General features: G+C 44.2%; 1 protein-coding gene across 2 annotated transcripts in view; it reads left to right on the top strand.

Annotated features, from left to right (window-relative positions):
* The window catches only part of Slco3a1 (solute carrier organic anion transporter family member 3A1), a 280,546-nt gene that overhangs the window by 240,330 nt on the left and 27,794 nt on the right, over positions 1-12,422 (top strand). The window lies entirely within an intron of this gene.

Genomic DNA, 12,422 nt, shown 5'->3' on the forward strand with positions numbered 1-12,422 from the left:
TATTGTAGACCTTTGCCCCCACAGAGCCAGCTAGAGCTCCAGGTAAAGCCTCAGACTTCCTAAGTGTCCCTGGGTGATCCCATGCAACCTCCATCAGGTGACTACACAGGATAACACTCCTGGACAGCAGTTGGCAAGCAGGTAGACCAGATGGTTTTAATTTCAAGGTACATTCTTATCCTCTTCAGGTCTCCCTCTGCCTCTCTTAGTCTCTCTCTCTCTCTATATATATATATATAGAGAGAGAGAGAGAGACAGACAGACAGACAGAGATAAATAGATATATATCATATACATATACATAATCAGGACCTATGAAAAGTCTACCTCAGATCTGCATTAGATGCAAACAAGTCAACCAATCAGATCATTGAGATGCTAATGAAACACAGTAAGTATCAGATGTCCCTATCTTTACTTTCTTTACTGTCTTAGTTGGGGTTTTTTGTTTGTTTTAATTTTCTTCTTTCATTTCTCAAGTGATAACAGTTGAAGTTCCTGGCCCACATTCGCTGTTATGTTTCTAAACCCTGTCGTTGCCTGTGGTGGTGGTGGGGGGGGGCAGATGACAAAAAGCTGGAGTTAATTTTATCAGCCTTCTTTGGTGTGAATATATTGCTCAGATTGTTTGCATACCTTTCACTTTCAGAAGTAATTATTCAAGCAGAAAGCATGTGTGTATTATGCCGGAAGTTATGTCCATCTGATGGACTGAATAATTGACTCAAGAGAAAAACAGCTTTTATTAGTCACCAATAGGTTAAAAGTCAACACAAGCCAAGCACAGCAGTTTGTAAGGTGTAAATGACAGATGGCTGATCTACCACCATCCAGGCCACACAATATTTACCAAGTGCTGTTAGAGCAAGGCATCCAGTGCATTCTCAGCAAGAAGGATTCTATCTGGGGGCTTGCTGGGAACTGGTGATTCCACCTTGCAGGCCTCAATATAGCTACATTTTAGAATCCCTGAGGACTTCCACAATGAAGGGTCTGAGCCTTACTCAGAGATTCTTCCTTTCTTATTTTTAAGGAATTTTTCTGTGATCTTTTTAAGCCTTTCAAGTGTTCTTAGTATGTGAACAGGATTGGAAGCCACTGTGGTAATAGACTGTTTCTACACCTTGACCTTGAGGGTGTTTTAAGGTAGACGATTCTTTCTCTTTAGGAACTGTCCTATGTACCATAGTATGTTTAGAGCTGTCCTGTGTACCATAGGATGTTTAGAGCTGTCCTGTGTACCATAGGATGTTTAGAGCTGTCCTGTGTACCATAGGATGTTTAGCCACATTCATGAGCTTTATCCACACAGCCTTCAACTTTATCTAACAATCACAGATGTCCTCAGATATAGCCAGGTGTCCCTGGGGACACTACAGCCCTAGAAGGGAACACTACAGCCCTAGAAAGGACAAGGCATGTTCTGAGATCTCCATCCTCTGAGCTAATGCCCTCTCTGCCTTACAAGCCAGACAGTGTTGGAAGTGCCCTGTCAGCCTGTACAGCCCAAACTGCTGATGGATGCTAATCATGCATGCATACCCTAAGGACGAATTTCTCATGGCCAAGCCATATTAAATCATGCATTTAGCTTGGAGGTTTTGCATGTGATTCTAGATTTGGGCCTCTGCGAGAATGCTGGAAGATAGCCAATGGGTATCGAACAGCCAGGATGTGGCTTGTCCTTCCTTATTTTCTATGTAGCCACAGTCCACAGCAACAGCCACCCTCACACCTCAGCCACTCTTTCTTCTGTGTATATTTCCCTCTGTGATCCCACAGACATGAGTTGAACAAAGCCTCTCCTATAGCATGGACAGATCCCCAACACCAATTTAACAATCTGTGCTTATCCAAGTAATGGCTTGTTAGAGAGACCTATGGAACACTCCAATAAAGCCCTGCTAGAGTTTGACCCAGTTGTGACACCTACTACATCTCAGGCCCTGTGCTAGGCATCTGTGCTAGGCAAAGATGAATTAGATCCAGGGCCTGTGTTTGCCATAAAAATCTACCATGGTTTTATCTAGAAGCTTGTACGAGAAAGTATCAAAAAGCAAAACTCAGTCCAGCTTTACAGTTCAGTGAAAACACATCAGAAAACCATAGACCATGGAAGAAGAATCTTCCAGTAAGGGAAAAGAAAAATGGTAAAAGATACATGGCGTTTTTGTCTCATTGCTTTGTCCTGATTCTCATTTTTGTGGAGTTTTTTTTTTTGGGGGGGGAGGGAGAGTTGTTTGAAAGAGAGAGAAAAAGAACAGAAAGTTGAGTAGGTAAGCAATCAGGAGGCTTCTGGAAGGAGTTGGGGAAGGGAAAAATATGATCAAAATATAGTTTTAAGAAACACGCATGTGAATAAGTAAAAGTTAATTTTATAAATATATGTGAAAACAAGTAATGAAAAAGAGGCCATAAATTTGAAAGAGAGCAAGGAGTGGCTTTGGGGAGGGCTTAGAGGAAGGAGATAGAACGGAAATGATGTAATTATGTTATAATCTCACAAAATAAATAATCTGAAAAGGAAAAGATAGGGGCCCTGAGGAGATAGTGGAGTCAGTAATGTACTTGTGTCATGCAAGCTTGAGGATCTGAGTTCACTATCCAAGAACCCATGTAAACAGAGGAGCATGGCAGTGTGGACCCACAATTCCAGGGCTAGGGAAGAGAGGGCAGAGGTGGAAGAATCTTTGAGGAGCCAAGTTGCTGTGCATAAGGTGCAGTGAGAGACCCTGTCTCACAACCGTAAGTAAAGTTGAGAGTGATTGACACAGGTAGTCAGTGTTGACCTATATGTGCACATACATGTGTGCATACCAACATACATACATACATACATACATACATACATACATATATACACACACACACACACACACACACACACACACACACACACAGAGAGAGAGAGAGAGTTGGAGGAATATATCAGCAGGTGCTCCCATCCACAGATGACGACCTCTGAGTGGGAATTAAGACAATAGTGTTTGCTAAATTCTTCCAGACATTCTATATATTTTGGAATTGACTCCATGTGATCACGCATTGCTTTTCCAATAAGGAAAAGCTTTATTTTTAAACCCCAATATCAAAAGGAGGGTAACTAGAAATATATTTAAATATAAGGAAGTGGCTAGGTAGAACACTTAGTGTCTTTGTGATGCTATACTCCCTAGGGTAGAAATTAGCTTTGTGTGAGACTGGATAGAAGGAGTGGGTGAGCATTGATCCCAGGGAAGACTGCTGCCCTGAGATTGAGCAGCCATTGCCTGGTGGGCAAGCCTGGAAGGACATGCCTGCGTATATGGGGAACACTGGGGATGTGGATCAGTAAGAAGGTGCTTTCCTAACTTGCGTGAATCTTGGGTACATAATAATAACAATAATAATAATTTTTTAAAATATCAACAATAAAAGTATTTAGATGTTTGAACCAGTGTGGCAGGATTTGACATCTGGAGACAGAACACAGGAGGGAGAGTTGCAGAGTCTGGGGTTCTTTTGACCTGTGGTCGCATCTTCCCCTTCAGTGCTGTCCTCTATGGCCCACATATGGTGATAGATCCAGAGTGGACCATTCTAATGCCCAAAGAGAAGCCCCTTGGGTGCCCACCATCAGGAGGCCCCGGCCTGTGACAGATACAGTAGATGGGGTCTTTCTTTCTCCTTGGCACCTTTTTCTCCTGGCCTTTGTCTGATTTTAGTTGCTGACCTTACAGGCAAAGCAGAGGAGAGAGTGTCTTTCCTCCTGCTGTTTTTCAGATATCTCTGCTGAGTCTGGTGGGAGGTCACTAGGGTTGTTCATAATGAGGAACAAGGTCTTTGCCTGGAAACACCAGCTTGGGTTTTATTCCTGGCATCCTAATAATGAAGCATAAAGGACTGGTGACATGACCCTTAGTACACAGGGACATTTCTCAGAGTGACAGCGTCTTCCTCTGCCTGGATTCCTTCAGGATTCACTGAAGCTCTACATACTTAAAATAGTAATAATTAATACATTAATTTGAAAAAATGAAGGTCTCCCAGGCAAAATCAGGAAAGAACTTGGCTTATGATGACACTCACGCTGCAAAAATTCCTCCTGGACCAGAAATAAGGGAACAGGCACATCTTCCTAGTATCTTAGTGTTTCCCGAGTAACAAGACTGGCCTCATGCTTCTCACATTTTCCTGAAACATTTTTTTTTTTACCACCAATCACTTCATCCCTCCCACACCACACCCTTACAAAAGTAATATGTCAACTGGGAATCTATTTCTTCGGTCCCATTCATAAGAAATGACCCATCAGTACTGAGTGATGGGAAGAAGAAAACAGAAGCAACTTCATTTGCCAAGATTTGTGAAACACGCCTGATGAGTGTCTTGTTCTTGTAGAATGAGCTGTCAAAATAGTGTGCTTGCCATTTCCTTCATCAGAAGGAAAAAAGAACCCACATCCAAGATCCAGGGAATAATTGTTCTGCATTTATGGTCTCCAGCTCTTGTAATTGTTTGTTCCAGCCTTGCATGTGATAGAAACGTTTCTCAGTTGAAGTCAGTGGTGGTGTGTGGAATCACAGTGCAACTTGGAGACATGCGCTAGTTTACACTCATTAATTTTTGCTTTTCTTTTGTTTTTGTTTTTGTTTTTGCTTTGTTTTGCTTTTTAATGGTATGGAGTGTTTTGATTCTTCAAATAGATAATACTTTTACAAGTTTTTAAATCACCCTGTAGAAAGACACACCATGGAGACTTTGTCCCTCCTCCTCTGTCCTCATTTCAGCCGTGTCTTAGCCTGCCAGTCACTGGTGCAGGCATGCAGCTGAGTGTCCTTTATCTGACATTCTGGTATGGTAATTTATGGTTTAGGGTTCTTACAGGTGTTATAATCTTTGCATATATCTCATAGGATGTTAGTAAAATTTGATCAAGAGGAATTCTTCAGAGTCTGGAGAGATGATACAGTGAATAACAGCACTGACTACACAAGCCTAGGGACCTGAACTTCAATGCCCAGAGCACGTGGCAGAACAGGGAAACATGGCAGATACCTGTAACGCTAGTGCCACAGCAGGCAGAGACAGCTGAATCGCTGATGTTCACTGGCCTGCCAGGCTAGCAAAAGCAATGAGGTTTCGGTTCAGTGAGAGACTCTGTCTCAAGGAATTAAGGTACAGATTGATAGAACAGGACACCTAATGTTCTACATGCAGGTGCATGGATACCTGTACTCACAGACACAGTTCTCTCCCTCTCCCTCTCCCTCTCTCTCTCTCTCTCTCTCCCTATTCCCTCTCTTTCTCTCCCTTCCCCCTCCCCCCCTCTCTTACACGCACACACACACACATCTACAGGGGGCTCAGAGAGCCTTGGAAATGCTGAACACACTGCATTTGGTTGTGGCTTGTCCCAAGAAGTCAAGCGAGTGATGTGATCCGTGTCAGTGCTCAGAACGTCTGGTTTTGGCATTCTGTATTTCACATTTTCATACGTTCTTACAGATGTTCCATGTACCTGTAAGACTCTACTTCATTCCTGTGGATTAGATTTTTAGATAAGGGCTTAGTTAGACCTTGTTCAATCATACATAAAAAAAAAAAAGGTACTTTTTTGCAGCTATACCCTCTTCTATTATGTTGACCTGATAGAATCTGTTAAACCAAAAATAGTTAAACATTCAGATAGCCATCCATTCTCACAAGCCACAGTTATTTCACATTACTCATCTGTCACTTGGGGCCTGGGCAGGCCTATCTTCTGGGTAAGTTCTTGTGAAATTTGCATGCCAGTTCCCTTCTGTCATTCAACAGGCTTGTCAAGCCTTCTCTGTGAGTACAGTGGCCCTCTCATTATCCACATGGAGGATGGCAGAGTATTTTAATGACAGGCAATCTAGATACTGGCACCTCACATTGTGAAAGCAGACAGAGAATTCAATTCTCCTGGGACAACAGGGACTACATTTCTTCCCAGAAAAATCATACAATGGGAAGACAATGCCTTGAAAGGGGGGGGGTTTAAAACCCCACCCTCATTGGGCAAAAGAGCTTACACCTTGTAATCCACTACTTGGAAAGAGAAAACTACATAGTAAATTTGAGACTAGCATGGGACATGTGAAAGAAAGCCACATGGAAGGAGGGAGGGAAGGAAAGAGGGAGAAAGGGAAGAAGGGAGGGAAGTGGGAAGGGAGAGAGAGGTGGAGGGAGGGAAGAAGGCAGGGAGGGAGGAAGACAGGAAGGAAGGAAGAGAAGGAGACATGGAAAAAAGGGAGGGAAAGAGAGGGGGAGAGAGAAAGAAGTCAACCCCTAGCCAGGTTGGGAATCACAAATGAACTGGGAATCTAGTATACTTTCTTAGTACTTAACCATACAGGACCTGTCAGAGAAAGCTCTAGAATGGGTACCTATCATTCAGTCCATAGGATGTTCCAGAAGTATCTGCAGTTTGCCTCCTTTATTAGACTAAGATGAACCATTTTCTCATACTCGGCCTTCCTTTCTTTTCAGACTTCCTACTGTTCAGAACCCCACAGGTTTGGAGGGCTCCTACTAAGTTCTCTAGTAATACTAGCTGGAGGCACATCCCCAGCTTCCTATCTTTGAGATGACAGAATAAAATCCCACTGGTAAAAATCATCTGCATCAAGTATGCACCCTTGACCAGGTGAAGCCAGCTGTGCCCACCCACAGTTCCTCATGCCACATTTGAGCCTTAGTGAAGGATCTCCTAACAGCCCTGTGCACCCACACTTCCTAGGTTCGTTAGCTCCAGATCTCTCATCTTCTGGCACCTAACCCTAAATGAGCTTGCACTCTCAGGACATCCCAGATTCACTGCCAGAAAGCCTACAGGGATGTTTCTTGACAGGAGACCACCCACTGTTCTTCAAATCCAACTGATTCATCAAATAGAAAAGCATTCACCATCTGTTCTTGCTCTGATGACCTGGGTTTCTAACCTATTCTCCTCCTTCTGAACCATTTTCACATGAATGAGACCCAGTTGATTCTGGGATAGATACTTTGGAAGGACTCCATCCATTTCCGGCTTTCCATCATTAGTGGCAGTAAGAAAGCAGCATCACTGGTCTTGTGCTGGTCTCCAGCATCCATTTCTGTGTGCAGCCTGTGCCTGCCCCCTCAATTCTATTCAGGGTGCCATGGTAAAATGCCATAGACAGAGTAACTTATAACTATAGTAATTTCTTTGATATAGTTCTGGAAGCCAGGAAGTACAAGATCAAGACACTAGCAGATTCGCTACACAGTGAGGGCCACTATCTGGCTCCCAAATGGTGTCTTGTCCCTGAATCCTCATGTATTTGAAGAGATTTAAGAGATTTGGCAATGCCGGGTGGTGGTGGTGGTGCACACCTTTAATCCCAGCACTTGAGAAGCAGAGGCAGGTGGATTTCTGAGTTCGAGGCCAGCCTGGTCTACAGAGTGAGTTCCAGGACAGCCAGGGCTACACAGAGAAACCCTGTCTCGAAAAACCAAAACCAAAGAGAGAGAGAGAGAGAGAGAGAGAGAGAGAGAGATTTGGTAGCTCTCTGGGGTATCATTTATAAAAATACTCATTCACGTGGGTTCTATCTTCATGACTTCACCCTGCCCACCCAGTGGCTTCATCCTCCTCAGTGGTTAGGTTTGAAAATACAAATTTAAAGAGGACACTCATATTCACATTCATCCTTGGCCAGATCTGCTTGTTCCCCACCCCTGCCCTAGCTCTGTGCCCTGCCTGTCTCTATTCTCCCTTGCCTTAGTGACAAATGTCAGCATCCGACAGCACTACTTCCTTGCTCTTCTCATGGCGTGTCAGCTGGATAGATGGTTAGTTCATCTACATGGGGCTCTGTAAAGATACCACATTTATCTCATTGCCTTAGAGACTATTGGAGATCTTTCACTAGGACGTAGGATTTTCCAATCTAGCTAGGCTGGCTTGCCAGTAATCCCCAGGGATCTACCTGTTTCTGTCAACCACTGGGCTGGGATTACAAACATCCGCCGCCATTCCCAGCTTTATACATTGGTGCTGAGAAATAAATCCAGGTCCCTGGGGTTGGAGAGATGACCTGGAGGTTAGGAGCAATTGTTGCTCTTGCAGAAGACCCAAGTTCAGTTCCCAGCACTCGAAGGATGGTTCACAAGCATCTGTACGTCCAGTTTCAGAGGATTCAGTGCTCTCTTCTAGACTCCATGGGCATTGCATACACAAAGTGTACATACATATATAGAGGCAAAACTCTTTCTTGTACATATCTTTTAAATACATATATTTTATCCAACTCTTCATGTTTGAGCACCAAGCACTATACCAACTGAGCTATCTCCCCAGTGACATCATATTTTTTTGTCAAATGTAATATAGTGGGTTTTAGCTTATGTGTAGGTCCAAAATAAGGATAGATACCAAGACGACATGATAAACCAAACAAAAGTCGCATGGCTTACTCTCGGGGTTCTGGCTTGATCACTGAGTTGCAAGTTCGCCTAACAGATTCCCATGTGTTTCTCCAGAAGCCATACAAACCAGCATTTGGCTCTTGAGGCATTTCGAACACACACACACACACACACACACACACATACACACACACAGAGGGACTGTTCCCCATTTATACTTAGTCATTCCAAGTCCATGTGATTATAAGGCTGCAGTCACAAGCTTCCAGTCACAGATGTCTTCCCAGCCAAGTGATCAAAGGGAATGAGGAGAACAGCTGGACCTAGGTCAGGGTTTAGACCCTTTTAGGATATGGAAGGCATCAGGACTCAGGTAATTCATTCAAAACATTTTCTGAGTGTCTATTGTCAGCCAAAACCTGTCTGGTACAAATGAGAGTATATTAGGTAACAAAACTATAACAGACTCTCTTTGTTAGCCTCAGCGTCAGGAGGAAAGGAGTTTGATGTGAAGGTGGCTGGTATCAAATAATCACCTGGCTCCTAGGGCGTTGGTCACCATTACTAATGATAAGAATGGGAAGTGTCATCTGGATTGGGCAGAGAAACAGGCCATACATGTGTTTGGAAAAGCAGAGGCTCAATACAGAAATTGGAGCAGGAAAGAGTAGGAGGGGGCGAAGCTCTGGAAGAAGTGAAATGGTAGAGAGGAGATGAACTGGCTTCATGGTGAGTTAGGACTGATTGCAAAACTCAAGAAGCTATATCCAACCATAAACTGTATTCCTGAGCTTGCTCTGGTGCAGGACCAGAATGGAGTATGTAGGGAGAGACCTGAGGAGCTAGATCACAAGGGGTATCATGGCTGTTCTGCTGGTCAGCAGCAGAATCCTGTGAGTGTCCAGAAGGAGTACCATGGAAAGCCAGAGTCTTTGCTCCTTTGTATCCAGCCTGAGTTCCATCCAATGGCCTTCTGAGGGTAGTGCTTCTTCTGTACTTCATAGGGGAGGGAAAGTGATTGTCTCTCCACCCTTTGTGGCTCCTAGCTGAAATGGATGCCTCTAGTAAAGGACATAGTAATCAGAACAGATAGGAGTATCCACACCATATGCATTGAGATACATGGGAGGTACCCAGGGAAATGAGTGAATCACACACAGAGGCAGCTTCAAATCCAGGCTTAAACAGAAAGGGGTATGGGAAGTGACCCAGGGAAAGCATAGGCAACAAAGGATTTGTTCTGTGGATCTAGGTTGGTTAGAACCTTCTCTGTCATCCCCTTTTCCTAGGTCAGAAAGGAGATACCTCTACAGATGGAGATATCTGGGCCAGCACAGCCTGTAGTTCTGACTACTAAGGTGACTACAGATACAGGATCATTTGATCCCAGGAGTCTGAAACCAGTCTGAGCAACAAAGCCAGACTACATGTCTCATTAAGTACAAATACAACATTATATGACAGGACCTTGCATACATAATTTTCATACCTGTGGCTTCAGTGAACTGCAGATGATTGGGGGAATTGTATCTGCACTAAATCTGTACAGAAATTGTATACATTCCCTAAGCAATGAATACAGTGTAATGACCGTATCCATTGTGCTGACATTAGATATAAAGTCACCTAGAGATGATTTTATGTATACAGAAGGAGGTGGATAGGTTCTATACCATTTTTTTTAATCAGGGACTCAGATATCTATAGATTCTGGTGTCTGTATGGTATCCTGGCACCCAATATCTTTGGATATTAAGGAACCACTGACTGTAAATTTCTGTTTAAAAACCTGGTGACTTCTGTGTTGTCCCACTTTCTCCTGTATGTATAAATGTCTTCAAATGATCAGCTCAAACTAGTCCTTGTGCCAAGGAGGCATATTTTGGGGTAGTGTGTGCTGATCTCCTGCGACTCCTGGCTTCTACACCATGCTGTGTTTCTTTCCTATCTAGCTCTCATCCACGCTAGAGAGGGAACTCTGCATGCATCGTGCAGCCTTGTAAGGGAAAATGTGTGAAGCATGTAAGCTCATCTTGACACCACAACATGCCTGTGTGCCAGGAAGGGAGATATCGAGTATCCAAGGGGAATGTAGACTAGAGATAAAGTCGATGAGTCGTTGACATATAGAAAAATGAGGCGTAAGAAGGGAAGGAAGTCCAGCCTGTAGCCATGTTACCATGGGAAAGAGGAAACGATGTCAAGAAAGATGGACAAAGTGTAGCCAGAAAAGAAAAGGGGAATCCAAAGAACCAAAGAATGGAGACAATGGAGATGGGGAGTGACAGAGCTGAGGAGAATGGATGGTTGGGCTAGGGAGGTGGATGCCAACGGGGAACTTCACGAGATCTGACTCATACTGGTGGAGAGAGAAGCCAGTCAGAATGAGATGAGAACGGGGCCAGTAAGGAGCTGTGGCCAACGAGTATCAGCAGCTGGAGAAGCTTGTCTGTGACCTCTGATCATCCCACATACACTTCTCTTAGTAGAGGCTGGGATAGCCTGGTGAGCTGTAGCTGGAGAGAAGCCTGCTTCCTGGTAAAGGCAGAGACCAATCTGGCCACCTGTGCATTCTGAAACTGTCTACTGCATCTCATTTAGTGTCCTGCCGAATTATGCAAGGAAATGTTTTAAGAATGTGTCCCAGGATGTTCCTGACTGACAGGTCCCATATCCTCTGTAGGGCAGGTGTAGGGCAGGGCTCAAGGGGGTCCATGGGAGGAGGAGGGGAGCTGCTCATCTAGAGGGATGTGGTATCTATGGTAGGTCTCGTGAAAAGCCAGGTAAAGCCTCCAAGTATTGGTTAAGGCGTAAGGGACAGGTATCAGGCCCCAGTACCTGGGAATTGACATAAACACCCAGGTACATAACAGGACAATTTACATAGATACCCACCCTGGGCACACTATTTAGAAGATGTACAGCCAGCAGGTACCATGTATTCCAAACAATCATGCAGGGAAGCCCTAGTACTTACAGTGTTTGGGACACTGCTGTAGCTATCTCATATGGAACAAGGTACCCCATGTCTGGAATACATCCTGTGGTGAAAGAAAGGGAGAGCAGGAGGAAAGAGGAGAGGAACAGGCACGAAGGGAGAAGGGCAGAAGAGAAGAAACACAGGCTTTATAGGGAATTTGCCTGACCCCTCAGGAGTGTTTACCTGCTAGGCATGCGCTCAGAAAGCCAATCAGCTCTGGAAAGGAAAGCAATGAATCATTTATGATTGTTTTCGCTTTGTATTCATTAAAGGCCTCTGCACTATTCTTATCGAGCCTTAATTGGCTTGGCACTCTGAACAGCCTCCTCCAGCCCCTGCTCCTCCCTCTGCGATCAGAAATTCCTGGAGCAAGCTAGCAAGCTTGCAGGAGAGTATGAGAGAGCGAGCCTTGCTTGGGAACAGGGACTGCTGATCCAGAGCCTCTCAGAAGATCAAATGGAACGTGGTCGCTTTTCTTTCTCCTCTCTGATCATATATTAATAAATGTATCCCGTCAGGCCTCTTGCTCTGCTCCCCGTGAGCTGCTGTCAGCTGCCGGGAATCTCTTAGCGCCCTTTGCTTCCTCAGCCACTGGACAAGTTTCCCAGGTTCCTTCTGTCATCAGGGTCTCCCAGGCACAGTGGCTTCACGCATGACAGCGTGTGTCCTTTGTTCTGAGTGCCATGCCAGGCACTGAACCAGCAACAGTATGTGGGTTACCTGATTTACTTCTTTTAATACACTTCGGTGTAATTATAACTGCATAAAGGGAAGACAAATTGGCAAGTAATTACGATGTTAATTTGGCAATGTTTTATCATATTGTGGAAGCACAATTTCCTCTCTAATTGTATTGGGGGGGACACATTTATCTACACTGCAGCTTATTGAAGGTTTCTTGAGAATGGAAAAGAAATACACAGGAGACAGGGAATCCAGCTCGCCTTCCCATAAATATTACTTTATTTGCATGTGTTCTTGCAGCCGCCTTTAAAAAAAAAAGAAAAGAAAAGAAAAACGCTAACTCGTTTATTCAGGCCCAATT

This window comes from Grammomys surdaster, unplaced genomic scaffold (assembly GCF_004785775.1).
Source record: "Grammomys surdaster isolate TR1022 unplaced genomic scaffold, NIH_TR_1.0 271, whole genome shotgun sequence".
In the NCBI taxonomy this organism is placed as follows: Eukaryota; Metazoa; Chordata; class Mammalia; order Rodentia; family Muridae; genus Grammomys; species Grammomys surdaster.